This window comes from Halichoerus grypus, chromosome 5 (assembly GCF_964656455.1).
Source record: "Halichoerus grypus chromosome 5, mHalGry1.hap1.1, whole genome shotgun sequence".
In the NCBI taxonomy this organism is placed as follows: Eukaryota; Metazoa; Chordata; class Mammalia; order Carnivora; family Phocidae; genus Halichoerus; species Halichoerus grypus.
Window position 1 is genome coordinate 29,066,235 of NC_135716.1, and position 20,072 is coordinate 29,086,306.

At 37.7% G+C, this 20,072-nt stretch overlaps 1 non-coding gene across 1 annotated transcript; it reads right to left on the reverse strand.

Annotated features, from left to right (window-relative positions):
* Positions 1-19,928: 19,928 nt before the first annotated feature.
* On the reverse strand, positions 19,929-20,072 carry LOC144382012 (U4 spliceosomal RNA). The gene has a single exon (XR_013448437.1). It is a non-coding gene; the product is annotated as a U4 spliceosomal RNA (small nuclear RNA).

Consider the following 20,072-nt stretch of genomic DNA (forward strand, 5'->3'; position numbering starts at 1 on the left):
AATATTTGGGAATTACCAAGATAAATGTGGTTGGCCCCATCTTGTTTCTATCAAAATTACTTTATTTAAAGGCAGAGTAAGAAAAAAGCCTGAGATCCCATCCCCCAAAAGTCAGGTCTCTTGTATTTATAAGAGTTAACTGAAGCCCAAGGCAGACAGTCAGAGGAAATACAAATCACCAGGATAAAGGGAATGTTCAATTATTCAACTCTTATTTCTTTTTGTTTTCTTTGTCTTGATTGTATTTTCGAAGCCCGGTGCCTGTAAGAAAGAGCCTCAGATCACAAAAAGCTGGATCTAATGTTGGTGAAAAGAGAATTAAATGTCAAGATAAGTGAGTTATTTGCAATAGTATATAATCTCAAAATGAGTTTGTCTCCTGACATAGGCAAATTATAACCTAGGGTATCAAGAAAAACTGCAAATTAGATTATTTATTCTCAGTAGTCTCTGAGTAACAACAAGGAATGAAAGTGAAATCGGGGGACCGAGGATAATGTGAATGTCTTAAAAGAATTATTCTAGGAACCAAGTGTGAGATTTACTTATCTAATTCCAGAAGAGGAATGGGCTACAAATTATTAGATTAGTAAATGATGATCCTAAGGGCAAATATAATTGTTTTTCCTCTAGATATGTTCACTAATCTGGCAGAAAGGGAAGAACTATTTGAAATGTTTCAATAAATATAGTGTAGAAACTCTTCACCTGATTTTTAATATAGCCATTTGACCCAGGCAGAAATAAGCTCTCATTGTTCAATCCATAGCAATGTATTTATACAGTAGGTTTTATAGAGTTTCCAATAAATATTTTAGTTAGCAAACCTAATTCTAATATATACTTTGATTACCTACTCTTGATGAATATAACTAAAGAATTATTCATAACATTATTTTTACCTTGATTTTCAGAGTAAGATATGAATAATCAAATTATTTACTTCTCAACTAGAACTGTCTTAGCATTTCCACTAAATAACTTAAATTGATGTTCCTTCTGAGACAAAGGATTTTATTGATCAGATTTTGCAGGTGAGTCATTCTGAGTTTCTGTCTGTTTCTACATCTCTAGGATTGGGAAAGCATCTCAGTTTGCCCTAAAATTAAATTCTTCAACAGTCACAGTTTGAGCTTCTCATTTAGCTAATTAGTACTTATTCTTCCAATTGCATTGTTGTCACCCATATGGGAAAGGAGCAGCAGATTGCCTATTTCTTTTGATTCTCCTGCTAAATTGTAAAACATGGTGTTTCCTTTCTGGTTTCTTGTCACTATTCTCTACAATCAAGTGCATTGCGAGGAAAGAGGAGTAACTCAATCTCTGATGGAAATGTCTTGATGTACCTGCCCAGACATATCTGGGCACGTAGGGCTCACCTATACAAAACAATGTGTATATTAATTAAAAATCTCAGGACAATAAAAGCTAGCAGACGAATTGTTGTCTAGAAGTCACTGATAGCCAATGCCCTTTACATACATCCCTAGATATGTGTATATAAAAGTGAATTATAACAATGGATAGTTTCACTTCATGATGTTCGGTGGTAAAGATGTCTATTTTGAAATATTAAAAACTGTTTTAGGGATTCTTTTTTGTTTATTGTTAGTGACAAATAAATTCTTATCTCAGTGAGACAGGTGCAGTTATTTATCTATTAGTTGAAGTCCAGGCAGGAAAGAAAAGGCTCACAGAGATGGGATTTTGAAGAAAATGTAATGAAAGGACAGTCTACAAAGGGGTGGACAAAGATAAGGAAGCCAGGCAGGGTGTAGAGGCACTCAGGTACTGGTGAAAAATGAAAGGCATTACCATCTCTAAGTCTGAAGGAGCTGGGAGAAGAAATAGTACTACTGGGGCCAGCTGGGAGAAGAAAGGGGCATGAAGAGGGTAAGCAAGATGGGAGCAGAAATTCCTTGGCCGCTCCACTCCTCACAGATCTCAGGAGTCACAGATCTCAGGAGCATCCAACCTCTTTCCAGCCTTGGGCAGAGGTTAGATGGGGCAAGAAGACAGGGGCTGGGGTACAAAGTGAGGAGAAATAAGCTTGTTAAATAAAAAAATCACACTAATGGAGTATAACCCGAGGCCATTGTAAAATTCTATGTTACTTCATTAGCCTTTTGCTGTTGTTGTTCAGTCCAATTCTATGATCCAGTGTTGGAGATGAAGATGATATAAATTTCAAACACGTAGGACATAGTAAGCACTAAATAAATATCTGCTGAAGGAACTAATGAATGAGTGAATGGGAAATTTGGTTGAATCATCTATTTGGAATTTTTCAAATTTAGATTAACAAATGCCTTGGTTCTATTTTTATACTAAAATAATTTTAATATTTCCCAAACTATTCTTCATAAACTTATCCTTTTTATCCCTGTTGCCCCATTTTAAAAAAAAAAAATTATTTATTTATTTGACACACAGAGAGAGACAGCTAGAGAGGGAACACAAGCAGGGGGGAGGGGGAGAGGGAGAAGCAGGCTCCTGGCTGAGCAGGGAGCCCGATGAGAGGTTCGATCCCGGGACCCTGGGATCATGACCCGAGCCAAAGGCAGACGCTTAATGACTGAGCCACCCAGGTGCCCCCCTATTGCCCCATTTTAATCCTGAAGCTTATCAATCCCTTTCTCTAAGCTCACTGAGCTAGATGAACTTCATATTTTCCACTTTTAAATCGGAGTGCATAATTCAATCCAACCAAGTGATCTTAATAGAAGCTGGATAATTCAGTCCCCAGTCTTTGCATCCCAAAGCAGGGGGATGAAATAGTATTAATAGAGTTGCATGATACCTAAATCAAGCATTGTATATTATATTTTTTCTCTGTTTTATCCCAATAAGGCACCAAATATTTTAAGTTAGAAAATGGCCCTGTGTCAAGGTAGAGATAGTCATTTTCTGTGCTGAAATATAGTTAAACATAAGAGTGAGAGAGGACTTCTGTGCAATGAGGACAAAAGAGACTTTACTGAATAGATTTTAAACTTCTTCTTAGGCTGTCCTGCAAATATCAGCATCTCAGAATAATAATACATAGATCATGGTCATTTTAAGACCCATTTAGTGAATGCTCACTGCTTGCCAGGAGGGATCTGGCATGCTTTAAATAAGCTCTTTCTCCCCTCCATCCAAACACTGCAATTGTTGACCATTTTTAATGATAATAGTAATATCAATAAAAATAATAGCCATCATCTATTGGGTGCCTACTATGCTTAAGCCTCATTTACATTCTCTAACTCAATTGCCCAAGCAATTTTATGAAGTTGGAAGGAAATAACATGGCAACTTTGCTCATGGCCATGCAAGCAGAGCAGTAGAGTACATGGTGGGTAAGTAGTAGAGCCTAGGTTGGAGCCTGGGTTGTCTGGTGCCAGAACCTTTGCTCTTAACCAATATAGCAACAACTCTCTTTTGACTCCCATTTGATTTAACATATTTCTGGCTGAAATTAGAAAAGCTCATGTCTCCCCCTTGGCTCTGCAGGGTGCTAGATGCCTCTAAGGGTAGAAAGACAGAAATTTCATTTCTTCCATTTGAAATATAGAGGAGGAAGATTCAGATCACTTTATTGAGAGTGACTATGATTGGAGACAAGAAAGCAGGAAAATGTACAGTGAGAAAAGTGAATATTTGAAGGAAAAACTGTCTATAGTTGACTAAGGGAGACTGTATTGTTATTTCACTCCATGTTCTCCTGCTACTTGCACATATCTTCAAAATCAAGCCAGAGACATTCAACCTGACCCATCATTGCATCCTCCACATAAAAGCATTGGTGACAATACCCCTGGTCCAGATACTCTTTCTTAATCTTGACTGTTGCTTCTTGCTAATCATGGTGACACTGGACTCTAGCTTTCCATATTAGTTTTTGGTCTCTAGTCTGGTGGCCAACTGGGCCTTCCTTCACTGGCTTAGCTCTTAACCTTTGACTGTGTCTCATCTCATGTCATCATTGGCAAGAGCCTGGAGGGAAGACACTCTCTCCTAAGTCTTGATCCACTCGCACACTTCCAACTAAGCCAATCCCCAGGACACCCATTCAGAGAGGGATAATTAGGCCTGAAAAGAAAAAAAAAGTTAAAAACTTCTATAGAATTAGACTATTTAAGTATGTCAATTCAGACCTCCTCTCTTCAAACAATATTTACTGTGTGCTCTTGTGTATTAAGTTCTGTAATAAGTACTTCCATCCCCAAGTTTCTAGCTAGGGTTCTCTTTTTACATATATAAGAGAAAAAGACTTTTTGTAGAGTGCCTCATAGTAAAGAACTTTTTTTGCAGTCAGTTAATTTCCAATGCTGCTTAAGAATGATTTTTCATTATTTTTAATACAGGCAGAGTGAAGAGTGTCTCAAGATCTAATCTGCATAGTCACTTTTGGAATTCTAGAATGTTAAAGGAAGTGATGAGATGTATATACCCGAAACCCAAATAGAATTCAGAAAAATAGAAAAGCAAACATGGAACTTAAAATAAAGAGAGACTGCACCATACAGTGGTTAACCATATGGGCTGTAGAGTCAAATCTCCTAGGCTCAAATCCCACCTGTGATACCTATACTAAGGGTATGACTTAGACAAATTTGTTAACATTTCTTTATATCTGTAAAATGGGAATTATTATAATTATAGCACCTAATACATGGGGTTTTATGAGAATTGAATGCTATGATATTAAAGCATGGGAAGCTCTTAGAACAGTGCCCAGCTTAAGAAGTGCTTGAAAAATGGCAGCTGTCATTGTAACCAGCAATTAGCTATGTGACTATTATAAGTCACAGATCTCAGGAGCATACTGTCTTCCTCCTTACCAGCATCAGCCTTTGATTTAGAAGTCCCTTCTGTCTTGGATAATACATTCTCTCACTAGAAATAGGCTCCCTTGACCAAATGGCAATCAGTTAAATTCTGCCTGGTGACATCACATACATTTTAACATTTCTAAATTCTAGTGCAGATCCGCCCCCCGCACCCCCCGCTACCACACACACAATATGTCAAACTAAAGAAGGGGACAGTCAGAACAGAAATTTCCTCACTCTTATTATTTCCCATGCATGATTCAAAATGTACACTGTTTGTCTGGTATCTGCAGTAACTCCCAAGAAACCTCATTCTGTCACTAGAGATACAGCATTTTAGGATTTGCCTGTGCTGTTTGTCAAGCTTTGCAGGCTTCACTTTAATCTCTCAGCCAGAATGGTTGTCTTCTAAAGAGAGGTCATTCTAAAGCCTAGACAGGTAACGTATTTTCCTCTCGTCTTTTGTACTCTTTTTATGGGCTCCCTTTCCCTTTGTGATTAGAGACAAGAATTAGAGAGAGGATTCATTCAAAATCCATGCCCCTATCCTCCCCTTCATGTCAGAAGAATATAGTATTTGAGTTCAAAACGGGAGGCAGACAGTTGTAATATACTGACTCCACCATGTATTAGCTGTGTAATACAAGGCAATTTTCTTGATATCTTTAAGCCTTGCTAAATAAGAGCAGTTGTGAGAATGAATTAAACGAGGTGATGTATTTAATTGCATACAGTAACCTTTCAATAATGGTATTAATTATCGCTGCATTTTCCTCTAACACCTGACATGTTCTTCCACGTTTCCTCTCTGCAACTATGTCAAGATCTTTAGATTTTATCAGTTTATTCTCCTCTCCCCTTCCCCCACCAAAGCATATCGTCTTAGTGATCTACCCCGAATACTTTATTTTCCACCTGCTACTGCTCAGGTTTTGTACCCTGCTCCTCTTATTAAAACACTTCTGGCTTGGTGATCTTCCACATTCCTTTCAAAACACTTATTCCAATTCTTCTGCTTGATTATCTGCAGCACCACACAATATAAAGCAATTACCATTCCATTCTTCCCAATGTACAAGGGTAAAGCTTCAACAATTCCTCTCACTTTCTATAAAGGCCACTTTTCTGAAACACTAGAGCACTCTGGAGGAGAGCGCCTAGAGCCACCCATGATACTGATATTGCAGCAGATTTAGAACTGACCACAACTGCCTCCGACAGACGCTCCTGGCACAGCCCCTGTCCCTGAGGTCACTCCAGAACCTGAGGCTTCAGAAGCTGAAGAAAATCTCTGATACCAGTGCAGAGGGATAGAATCTACACGTATTCTCCAGATCAGGGTCCAAGTGCACTATAGGGGAATGCTTAAGGATATGGGTTTTAGAATCAAGACAGATAGAAGATCAGATCCCAGCAACACTACTTTTAAATTGCCTGGCATATTATTATTATTTTTTAAATTTTATTTTATTATGTTATGTTAGTCACCGTACAATACATCATTAGTTTTTGATGTAGTGATCCACGATCCATTGTTTTTTTTATAACATCCAGTGTTCCATGCATTACGTGCCCTCCTTAATACCCATCACCAGGCTAATCCATCCCCCCACCCCCCTCCCCTCTAAAACCCTCAGTTTGTTTCTCAGAGTCCATAGTCTCTCATGGTTCATCTCTCCCTCCAATTTCCCCCCTTCATTTTTCCCTTCCTTCTCCTAATGTCCTCCATGCTATTCCTTATGTTCCACAAATAAGTGAAACCACATGATAATTGACTTTCTCTGCTTGACTTATTTCACTTAGCATAATCTCCTCCAGTCCCATCCATGTTGTTGTAAAAGTTGGGTATTCATCCTTTCTGATGGCTGAGTAATATTCCATTGTATATATGGACCACATCTTCTTTAGCCATTCATCTGTTGAAGGGCATCTCGGCTCTTTCCACAGTTTGGCTATTGTGGACATTGCTGCTATGAACATTGGGGTGCATGTGGCCCTTCTTTTCACTACACCTATGTCTTTGGGGTAAATACCCAGTAGTGCAATTGCTGGGTCATAGGGTAGCTCTATTTTTAATTTTTTGAGGCACCTCCACACTGTTCTCCAAAGTGGCTGTACCAACTTGCATTCCCACCAACAGTGTAAGAGGGTTCCCCTTTCTCCACAACATCTCCAACATTTGTTGTTTCTTGCCTTGTCAATTTTTGCCATTCTAACTGGTGTAAGGTGGTATCTCAATGTGGTTTTGATTTGAATTTCCCTGATGGCTAATGATGATGAACATTTTTTCATGTGTCTGTTAACCATTTGTATGTCTTCTTTGGAGAAGTGTCTGTTCATGTCTTCTGCCATTTTTTGACTTGATTATTTATTTTTTGGGTGTTGAGTTTGATATTTGCAAATATCTTCTCCCATTCTGTGGGTTCCCTTTTGTTTTGTTGACTGTTTCCTTTGCTGTGCAGAAGCTTTTTATCTTGATGAAGTCCCAAAAGTTCATTTTTGTTTTTGTTTCACTAGCCTTTGGAGATGAATCTTGAAAGAAGTTGCTGTGGCCAATGTCAAAGAGGTTACTGCCTATGTTCTCCTCTAGGATTTTGATGGATTCCTCTCTCACATTGAGGTCTTTCATCCATTTTGAGTTTATCTTTGTGTATGGTGTTACAGAATGGTTGAGTTTCATTCTTCTGTATATAGCTGTCCAATTTTCCCAGCACCATTTATTGAAGAGACTGTCTTTTTTCCATCGCATGTTTTTTCCTGCTTTGTTGAAGATCATTTGACCATAGAGTTGAGGGTCCATATCTGGGCTCTCTATTCTGTTCCATTGGTCTATATGTCTGTTTTTGTGCCAGTACCATGCTGTCTTGGTGATCACTGATTTGTAATAGAGCTTGAAATCAGGCAACGTGATGCCCCCAGCTTTGTTTTTCTTTTTCAACATTTCCTTGGTGATTCGGGGTCTTTTCTGATTCCATACAAATTTTAGGATTGTTTGTTCCAGCACTTTGAAAAATGTCATTGGAATTTTAATCGGGATGGCACTGAAGGTATAGATTGCTCTGGGTAGCATAGACATTTTAACAATGCTTATTCTTCCGATCCATGAGCATGGAATGCTTTTCCATCTTTTTGTGTCTTCTTCAATTTCTTTCATGAGTGTTCCTATAGTAGATCCTTTACCTCGTTGGTTATGTTTATTCCGAGGTATCATATGGTTTTTGGTGCTATTGTAAATGGAATCGTTTCTCTAATTTCTCTTTCTACAGTTGCATTGTTAGTGTATAAGAAAGCAACTGATTTCTGTGCATTGATTTTGTATCCTGCCACATTTTACTGAATTACTGTATGAGTTCTAGTAATTTGGGGGTGGAGTCTTTCAGATTTTCCACATGAAGTATCATGTCATCTGTGAAGAGAGAGAGTTTGACTTCTTCTTTGCCAATTTGGATACCTTTTATTTCTTTTTGTTGTCTGATTGCTGTTGATAGGACTTCTAGTACTACGTTGAACAATAGTGGCGAGAGTGGGCATCCTTGGCACGTTCCTGATCTTAAGGGAAAGGCTCTCAGCTTTTCCCCATTGAGGATGATATTTGCTGTGGGTTTTTCAGAGATGGATTTTATGAACTTGAGGAATGTTCCCTCTATCCCTATACTCTGAAGAGTTTTAATCAGGAGAGGATGCTGTATTTTGTCAAATGCTTTTTTTGCTTATTTTATTACTGTCATCATAATTATTGTAAAGATGGGGTGCAGCTGAAGATGTATGTATATATGCATACCATTTATACAATAATTATGATAACAAGATAATATGTCAGGCAATACACATATAAAATATTCATCCATCTCCTTCTCTATTGCCATGACACTTCCTTAAGCTGCTACTATACCCTCCCTGGAATAAGACTACAGCTTTTAACTAGTCATCATCCTGTTATGCACCCGCATCTTTCTACTCCACTAGCTACAAAGATGTCAAAGGGTTTTTAAAAACATGTAGATTGGATTATGTCATTCTTGTATTCAAAATGACTTTTCATTGCATTTAGGAAAAACTCTCGTCTTCAACAACTCCAAGCTGGCCCCTGTCTACTCCTCCCTCTCCATGTCTTACCACTTCCCTTCACTCCCATTCAACTCACTTTCAGCCCCTTTAGTCTTCTTGCAGTTCTTCAGGTGCATGTATTTTTTCCCCACCCAAGGGCCTTTGCACAGACTATCCCTCTACCTGGAGTGCTCTTCATTAAACTATTTGCCCATTATCACATTCTACTTCTTCAGGTCTTAGCAATCCTTCCCCAAAGAGGCCCTTCTTCACCCCTCGGTCTCCCATCCCCTTTTGTATTCTCCCATAGCCCATAGTGAATTTTTCTTTAGAATGCTTATCTTTATTTGCATTTCTATATTTACATTTATGATTCTCAGTTTAATATCTGCCTCATGACCAGCATATAAGCACAATAAACACAAGAGTCATATCTATTTTGTTTTTTTCTTTACACCACGTGTCTAACCCAGAGTCGGACTTATGGTAGATGCTTCATGAATATCTGCAGAATCAGTGTTGAGTGAATATAACAAATATAGGAAGGAAGCTCTTTCTCCTCTTGCCTTAGCATACTTATCACCATCAGCAGCATCAGCAGGATCTTCAGAATAGCAGTAGCTATGATTTATTGAGTGGCTGCCATGTGCCAGGTCCTGTGCTAAATGTATTCTATGTATGTTCTCCTATAATCCTCACTATCATCCTATCATTCTTTATAGAAAAGGAAAAAGAAGAATATTCAAAGTCATATATTGGAACCCAGGATCAAGCCCATACCTGGTTGACTTAAAAATCCATGACTGACGTATGAGAGAGAACCGAGCAGGTTACAACTTATCCATAGAAATGAATTTTTCTTTGGTGCTTTCCTTTTTCTTAACAAAGCCTAATTTTCAAAATCTCCCTCAAAAGATACATTCCAGTGCTTAAATTTCCAGATGACCAAAAACTCAGGCTTGAGTCACAGTTGCCTTCTTTCAATGCTAACTGGAAATTAATAATAAATTGCTTGGGTCCTAAGCTCAGTAAATTTTTTCATGATGTTTCTATGCTTTTAGTCTGTCACTCAGGTAAGAGAGAATTAGTAATATTGCTCAGACGTCAGAATCACTGTATTGATCCTGGAAGGGTCATTCCCATGTCACTTTATGTAGCCACCTCATCACCATCAGTGTCCTTTTTAACTAGTAAATAAAGACAGAGTCCATCTTAGTTTATAAAGAAAAAAGAAACATTGAAATGTAACAGAATTTTATTTATGACTTCCCAAGCAGAGGTATTATATCACATTAAATGGTCATAGGTAATGTGCTTTAGTTACTTAATCATCCCAGAACTGAATTAAAGATCATTGATTTTAATAGATTTTTTATTCCACTTTCTATTCCTTTAAGAATAAAGAAGAAAAGACATTTACAAAAGTTATCATGTATGAACATCATCACAGAGAGATGGAGATTCTTAAAAATCACTCCAGGACTTTGTATTGGCAATATTCAGACCACAAAGAAAATCTCTTCTTTGCTTGGTCTTTTAAAATGCCATATTAAGGGGTGCCAGGGTGGCTCAGTTGGTTAAGCATCTGCCTTTGGCTTGGGTCATGATCCCAGGGTCCTGGGATTGAGCCCTGCATTGGGCTCCCTTCCAAGCAGCCCTGCTTGGAAGGGAGCCTGCTTCTCCCTCTCCTTCTACTGCTCCCCCTTCTTGTGCTCTCCTGCTCTCTCTGTCAAATAAATAAATAAAATCTTTAAAACAAAAAAAAATTGCCATATTAGTTAGCTTATAACAGATGGCCAACTGAATACAATTTGAAAGTGATTCTGAGTATCAAGGTCACCAGGACTCAGAATTTTTCTCTAAATTCTTACTTCTGTGTGGCTTCCATGTAAGTGTTTGAGACCATTAGAAGTAACTTTCCAGTTTTATGCTTGTGATATTGTATACACTTGCTCCCTCTCAACTTGACCCTATACCTCTAACCAGGAAAAAAGTTCTTCATTATTTTGATGTGACTGTTATGACCTATCTCATTAGCTTGGAGTACAAAAGTGGTCACTGTATTAGTTGGCTCAGGCTGCTGTAACAAATATCACTGAGTGGGTAGCTTAAGTAACAGAAATTTATTGTCTCATGATCATGAAGGCTAGAAGTCCAAGATCAAGATTCTGGCCAGTCTGCTTCCTGATGAGAGTTCCCTTCCTGACAGCTCCCTTCCTGACTTGCAGACAGCCACATTCTTGCTATGTTCTCACATGGTGGAGAGAGAGAGACACACATACAGAGATAGACAGAGAGAGAGAGAGACTGGGGTGGGAATAGAGACCCCTTTGGTGTCTTTTAAGAGCACTAATCCTATCAGATCAGGGCCCAACACTTATGACCTCATTTAACCTTAATTACCTTTAAAATGCTCCTAATACAGTCACACCAGGAGTTAAAGCTACAACATATACATGTTGGGGGGGGGGGTGGCCACAAACATTCAGTCTATAACAGTCACATTTATTTTATTTTTAAATGAATTAATCCAGTCTCCATATAGTCAAATAAGCAGGAAGCTAAGAATCTTCTTGAGGCCACTTCCATTCCTAAATTATTTAAGAACTCTTGTGCTTTAATCCGTACAAAAGAGTCTGTTCTGCTTAGGCATAGAAAACAGAAAAATCCGATTGGTTTGCCAGTGGAACCCAGGTTTCTGTCTGTATTGCTTCTGTCTTTACCACAATGATGGAGTTGAACACTGGTCCCATAGAGTCCTGTGCTTCAGTAATTCTGTAATTACTGTGCTTCAGTAATTCCCTAAGTGGCCCAGTTCTGAACAGGTCCCAGTGGTACCTGTGATCTGGGTTCCAAAATGACAGTTCAACCACTACAATGTGGAACTGAACACAGCCCTTGCTATCAACACCTATGTCTAGATATTGAACCTGGGTTACCAGTCCAGGCTTTTCCTTCCCTCATGAGTTTCCTTTCAGGGCCTTAATTTCCTTTCCAGCCATAAAACATTAGTGAGACCATCTCCATCCATCAGAGCAGGCTTGAACTTTGAAAGAAAAGTCCTTCATCCTTATGTCTATTTATTTACCTCTTCTGTAGCAACCAGGGCCACATGTCCAGGCTACTATGATGATGACATTAGGATGACCCCTGGAAATGTCTTCAGATTATGTGAAGGGCTTGGGTATATGGGCAGGTTTCATGAGAGCACATGGCAAAGACACTTCATATAAACTGTTGTATATGGCTGTGTACATGCAGGTGTATAAAAGAGTCAAAGGGGCACCGCATGAGCAACATATTAAGAAAGGATTTGCCTAGGATGGGACATTGTTAGGGGAGACACTAAAATTAGAATTAGATTTGTCTCCTCATTCCCAGGGAGGAACCTCCAGTTTTCAGAACAGTAAATAGGTTCTAAGTAATGGTATTGGAAGCATGGATTCTCAAATATACTTATTTGCAAAACAGTGACTAAGATCTTGTTTTACATTTTCTACCATACTCAAAGAGCTTCGTGATACTCTGAGATAGACCTCAGTAGTACTAATTTGTATTCACTCAATGATCCTGTTTTCAACTTGCACTCAAGCATTCCTATCCATACTGCCCTTAGCTAAGGAGACTTTGAAAAATATTTTGTAGAAACTAGTCTCTTGTGGTTGATGGTAACAATGGGACTGAGCTCTCTAGATTTCTCTTCAGAGGAGTACTTTTTACCCTGGTAGGTAAAAAAAAAGTAGGTAGGTAGGGCTGTCAAACAGAGCTATTAGTCTCTTCAGAGATTGCCTTAGTTAAAAAGAGCTGCTTCACCCAAAATCATCTGCTTCTCAGAGGGACCCTCATCTAATAATTGATAGAGGCAGGGATATAAAGATTCAGGTATTCTGACCCCAAAGGGACATCTCTAGCTCTTGAGCTTCCAGTGCTGAGGATGTCACCCAGCCTGCCTCACAGTGTGACTTCTCCCTCTGCCCATTCCTGATTCCTCCCCCTCCCATCCAATGAGGCCGATTATGGCAGATTGTAATAGTTACCTCCCAACATCCATTAAACACGTTGTACTTGATAATACAATTCCAAATTTTAGATGGAAATATTGCAGCTCAGATAAAAGAATTTATTTCCCAAACTCCCTTGCAAGTTGATATAGCCAAGGAACTATGTTTTGGCCAAGAAAGTGTAAGAAAAGTGCTTTTAAGGGAGAAGATGTACCTTTTTATCACCCTTCCTCCTTGATACTAGTTGGAATGAAAACATGATGGCTGAAGACTAAGCAACTCTCTCTGACCAGGAGGCAACACGGGAAGTATGGCCAAGGAGCAAAATAAGGAGCCTGAGTACCTGATACTTGGAAAGGTACATCACCAGGCCAGACTGTCTACCACTAGATTCTTTTTACATAAAAGCAAATAAACTTCCATATTTAAGCAACTTTTTGGGGAGTTGGTTTTTCGGGGGGGGTGTGTTTGTTTGTTTTACTTACAGCTGGATCTAAACTAAAATAATACACCAGAGAAGTGGGGGAGAAGGGGAAGAAACAAAGTGTAGAAGCAAAGGCAGTTCCCAAGATGAAAGTAAACAATCATTCCAGGAGGAAATAAAACATGTTTATCTGGCCTTGAGAGCAACCTGTTCAGATCAGAGCCTGAAAGCTGTTTCCAGGAAAAATACCTGGAACTAAAGCTCATCTGACACGTTTGATGGTCAAGAAAATTGTACTGAGAGGCATTTTAAAGAGCTATTGGAAAGTTATAGAGAACTTAGGTGTTCAAAGAAAACTAAATGAAAAACAAACAAAATGAGGACTTCAGTAACTACGGGGGAAATCAATTGTCTAAGATATCAGAAATATTATAGTATTCTACCTGGTTCAGCATGAAAAATATTTATGTAGTCATAATGGCAAAAGCACTGCATATTCTTTTAACTAAAGACTGAAATATACTGAGATGATGTGAGGGGTTAGGGGAGGAGAAGAGGAATTGTGAGTTAAATGCTCATATACCATAATAGAACATTTTGTTGATAAAGAAGAAAATGCAGTATATGCTTATTTTTTATTGATTTTAAGGGGGGGTGGGGCAGAGGAAGAGACAGAATCCCAAGCTAAGTGTGGAGGCTGACGTGGGGCTTAATCTCACAACCCTGAGATCATGACCTGAGCTGAAATCAAGAATCAGATGCTTAACTGACTGAGCCACCCAGGTGCCCCAGTATATGTTTATTTTTTAAATTATGGTGATAAATATCTCGATAATAAGCTCACTGAGTTGAAAGCAGTTGTCTCTAGGGAGCGGAGCAAGGGGAAAAGTGAATGTCGTATTTATGTCTTCCAACACTATTTGCATTTAAATTTTGTCAATATTTCCTTGTATAAAATATTTTCATAAAAATAAAATTTTATTTTCAAAAAATCAGGGAAGGAAATTGAAAAGAGTTAAGAGGAAGAGAGAGATAGTGAGAATAGATAGTAAGAAAGACTGAAGCAAGTCAAAAGCCTGAGAGTGCTTTAAATATCTTTGCAATGTCATTTTTTATCACATGCTATGAATAAAACCTGAGCTATGACAATTATGATTATTGCCAATATACTAAAATTTCCCCAGAGAACATTAGCTTTCTGCCAATTCACATGAACTAAATGTCCTGAACTTTCATTCCCAGATTTAATGTCCTCCCAGAAGGAAAGATCCGTGCTACATTCATTTCTAGACTGCCATATTGTGAGCTACTCAAACTTCAAAAGACGTTTAAGATCCAAGATTGCCAAGGGGAGGTTTTCTCAATACCTGTTGATGACCACAAACTCTACATTAAACTGCCATTTATAAAAAGAAAAAGCCTCAGCCATTCTTAAAACAATTTAGAAGACTTTGTGGGACTTTAAAAAAATTCATTGGGTTCTCCTTTTGAGGATTAATTATATTTTTCTTCCTTTTGGACCATATGAGATCTCTTTTAGAACATCTGTCCCAGAATTATGACATAAGGACCATTGTCAGGATGTTTTATGTTACTTATATAATCTCTGCTTAATGGATGAAATAGCATTTTTTCCTGACTTTTGTCTAAAATATTACCTGTTTTTTTTTTTTTCTGAGAGTTTTCCCTGTTTTTCTTCTTACTTGTCCATCATATATATCTCAACTGTAACTGTGATGATGAACCTTACAAATGTTTAAAGATGAGGTGTGCTCTTTAATGGACTAACCGAAAGTTCATCTAACTTTGCTTTCTAAATCAATAAACTGTGACAAATACTCAACTATTTCTAACTTATTAAATGATGTATATGTGACCAATATTCTTCTTTATTTAGCTATTCTCCTTCACTAATATAAACTATTTAGATTCAGTTCCTTCAAAAATTTTAAAGCAAAATCCTTTTAATTTTGCTCATGTCTGAAAAATGTTATTAAACATAGTTTTTCCTGACCTGCCAACTGCTTTAAGTAGCTCTTGATTAGAGGTTCCATAATTAGAAGTGTTCTGGCTAATACTGTTATGTAACAAATTACTCTAAAAAGTTAGCAGATAAAAACAACTATTTTATTTTGCTCACAATCTTGTGGTGAGAAATTCAGGAAGGGCTCAGCTGGACATTTCTTGGGGTCTTTTATGCAGATGCAGTCAAATAATGGCTGGGCTACAGGTATATAAATGCTCAATGGGATTGAATGTCCCAGATGGTTCACTCACAGGGAAGGCAGATGATGAAAATGGTTTGCTAAGTCAACTGGGATGCCCACTGAGCACTTCCATAGGCTTCCTGCTCATTGTTTGCAGAGTAGTCAGATCTCTTACCTGGAGGCTCAGAGCTCCAAGTGTTACAGTAAACAAGATGGTAGCTGCATAGCCATTTTTGACCTAGCTTTGAAAGTCACTCAGTGTCACTTCTCCTGCATTCTATTGGATAGTAACAAGACAGAACTCCATTCAGATTCAAGGAGAGAGGTCATAGATCCCACTTTTTGGTCGAGTCAAAAAATTTGTGACTATTTGTCTTAACCAGCCACAAGAAGTATAAATGTTAAGGTCAAATTGTTACAACTCCAGCTCATATTGTCATTTTTGTAGTATTTTAGAGACATGATAATAAATAGCCTTTTTGAGACCCCGTGCTTTTAAAAAGTTTACTAAACTTAGTCTCACCCTGTTACATGTTTGAAATTATTTTCTATTCCTGAGTGTTTTTTTTTTTCTCCTGGACAAATCTACCATATTAAGCTTTAACAAACATCATGATTTTCCCAAGTAGATGTTACAATAAAGAATTTCTAACCATCTCCTACCACATTAACTAAAATATGATCTTCATATTCCCCTCCTCTATATTTTGTTCCTTCTTTCCTTAGTATGCTTTGACTTTTTTGTTTCACACTCTGCTAGGCACTGAGGATACTGAAATGAATAAACCATATTCCCTGCTGTACAGGACGCTTGCATTTTGGTGGGGAAGCTGGGAACTGAACTGACAAATAGTGTAGTAAATGTGATTTCAGGGATAGGTGCAGAGGATTATGAGAGCATTGAAGTAAGACTAAAGCTCCTCAGCGTCTAAGTTACTCAAGAGAAAGCAGTAAAAATTCATATTCAATTTATTTTGTAAGAGTGAGAGAGAACAGATTTACGGTCTGAGATACACGGCTATGACACCCACACGTTTCTGGATGGATCGTGCATTTCCAAATATAAATCATTTTATCTCCTGAAAATAAGATTAAAAAAATATTATCTGCATTTACACAAATGTCTGAAAATATGCATTAATTTGAAATCAACGTACCCCTCCTCCAAATGGTCAAACCACTGAAAGTCAGCTTCTTTAGGGGCAGCAGAGATAGCAGGAAAACCCCTTGAGATTGTCAGAAGTGCTAACCCACTCCAGTGACTGGATTCTCATAGCTCAATTAAGAGAAACAGCAAGCACATCCGGTCATGAAGTTTAAAATATTTATGAGGATAAAAAGCCTGTAACAATGTCTTTCACTATTAGTTCACGGTTAGATGGAAGGAGAATTACTTTGGAGTCTTTTACTTCATTATAATTTCTACGACTAAATGTACCAATTATTTCCCTTTTGGTTTAGCTTGAGAATAAAATGAATGCTTAAGTTACTGATTATTTTAAGGTAGTTTCTTCCCATCTTTCCCCAAAGAAAACTTAGATTTTCACTGTTGTTGAGAGAAGACAGAGGGAGAGGAATTTAGTTTAAGAGAGATCACCAGCCCATTCTACTTAGGAGAATGCCAGGTACCTGAAGTGATTCAGTTGAGCAACTGGGTTAAGTTCCAGAAATATTTAAGGCATCTTGTGAGTAGGCAAATGGGCTGTAAGACTTTTACTGCATAGGAACAATTGTAGACTAAAACACTGGGGCTTCTGTGGCTTTTTTTTTTTTTTTGAAAAAAATAAGGAAATGTTCCTTCTACAAGCTATCCTGTACTACATGGGAAAAACTTGAAAGTAAAGATATTGATCATATGTAACCTCTATTTTTTAATTCCCAGAATCTAGCATAGTACTTGACTGGAGTGTGTGTGCTCTATAAACTTCACTAATGTGTCAAGCAATAAATGTGATGTGCAGATCATAACATAATTTTAAAAAAGTCACCAATTATAGATGAGCAAAGAGTCCTGTACTTGAAATTTGTAATTTCATTTTCTTTGGTATTATTTGAAGATAGCATCTGTTTTTATTATCCTAATCATAAATCTTGAAGAAATTTATGCAATACTCTTATTTGATATGACTGTGAGGAATGTGTAAGACTTTAATAGATGCATAAACATAGAAATGAGGACTCTGTTGAGTTAAGAGAATTTGGTAATGAGTTAGTCTGCTCCCACAGTGAGAGGAAGATAGAATAATACTATAATGATCCACTTAATTATTTGTAAAGTATTTTTGATAGACGGATGTCATAGCTTAACAAATGTGAATGTGACACTGATTCTGCACAGTGACAGACTGTCGTTACACATTTCACAGTTCATTATAGTGTTTTTCCCCCAATATTTACCCTTCATTTCTATTGCTGCTTAAAGTTACTTTGTCTTGATTTTATAAAGGATGGGTTTTATCTTGCAGGCTGAGACATACATTACGTTCTAATTCCCATTAAGATCAAAGAAAGAATTCTTACCCTGTAAGATCTCTGGCTCTGTCTCACAGAACTAACATTTTGCATTGCTATTTGGTTTTCATTTTAGTCAAGCATCCATGCTAGTTAATTTTCGCAACACTCCTTGCCAAATAACCAAATTCCCTTTTCCTAGGAGCACTGAAATCAGATGTTAATAAGGACTTAAAGAATTAGGCTTAGCGTGCTTATATATTTTACAAAATTAGAATACTATTTGTGGAACTGCCGTGTTCATGATATTTCACTTTGAACTTGTTCTTTAATTCTTCCACTGTTTATTTTTCCTTTTCTTATTCTTATTCTGAAACCCACTATCCATAAAAATATGACTGGATTACCCTTTCTGGAACATTTCCTTTCTTTTGGTTAGAGGAGGCTTGTGTGTGTGTGTGTGTGTGTGTGTGTATTTAGGTTTCTCTTTTTCTAACCAAAGGCATTTATTTGTAACTTTCTTTTAATATATATTATTGTAGCAAAATGGAACTATACAGAATGTTAGATTTCAGGTTAAAGTTTTTCATTTATCAATTGATTTATACATTCATTTATAAATATGAACTGAGCCCTATGAGTTGGGCTCTGCTTACTGCCTTTTGTCTTTTATTTATAGATATTGCTTCCACTTTATTCATACTGGAGAACTATGTTTCCGCAGACTTTAGATAATATAGGGCTCTTAACCACACACTTATTTTAGAACACTCATTAGATAGGCACTATGCTCAAACCGGAGATAAATTAAACCTGGTACCTACCTCAAGAAGTCTAATGAGATAGAAAAAGTTATGAAAATATGTCACATTTGGATGCTTTCATAGGTATTAGAAAACCCAACCCAAGGTGGCGATTTGTTGACTCAAGTTACCAAGAAGATCAAAGGCTAAAGGAAATTTAGAAGTTTAACCTTGACTTTCATTCTATTTCTTTGTGATTCTTTAGCATCTTCCCTCTTCCTGTGTGTCAGCTTTACCCACAGGCTAACTTATCAGTGGTTCCAAGCAGAAATAGGGACTACATACTCCCTCCATCCTCAATCATTGATCAAAATCCTGCACTTTACCTTGATTGGACTATTTCTGAGCCAGTTGTGGCTAAGGAAGTCCTGTGTTTGCTTAGGACTGATTCCCTAGCCAATCACTGTAGACTGAGGGAATGTGATTAAATTTATTGATTTGTGCCCTTGAGCAGAGGGTAGAGTCAACTTCCCCAAACCACAGAGCTTCTACACAAAAGAGAAAGATGGCTACTCAGAGGGAAGTCCAAATACTGTTTTAAATAGAATGGTGGGAAATTGAAATTGGTAAGGCAACCAGTGACTATGTGACTGGATCTAGGTAACAGCAATTCTCACCCATTCCCACTTGATGTTCAGACTCAGCATTTTATTGTTGTGGCAGCTTGATTGCAAAAAATGGTCCTAATTGTTCTACAACTCTAGCAATGTGACTCTGTAGATCCTCACTTTAAGAGATAGAGTCTGTTTTCCTATCCCTTGTATCTGAGCTAGGCTGATGATTTGATTTAAAAAAAAAAATGCGTTGGAAATGACCATATGACAGTGTTGAGCTTAGCCTCCAAGAGGCTTTGTGTTCTTCTACTCATTCTCTTGGAACCCTGCTGCCACCCTGTGAATTAGCCTGGTCTGGTTGGCTGAATGATGGGAGACCAGGCAGAACAGAGACAAGCCAACCACAGCTCATGTCATCCTAGACCAATCCGTGACCCAGCATTTGACCATGGACACATGAATGAGCCCAGGTAAGAACAGGAGGATCTGGTAGGGAGGTGAAGGCAAGGCTTATATAGTCACGATTCTGAAATCCAATAAACTCAAAACAAAAAGGGTGGTTTTTTTTTGTTTTTATTTTTATTTTTTTTACTAATTTGTAGTCAATTCATGTGGCAGCAAAACCAAATGTGTACTTACAAAAGGCTATTTACATTCTTTCTTTATCCAAACTAGTGTGAATATCTATACTTTTTGCTGAAAATATATTAGCAATAATCGCGCCTTGGATAAACCTCATTGGCTATGATACTGCCACTGTGCAAAGCT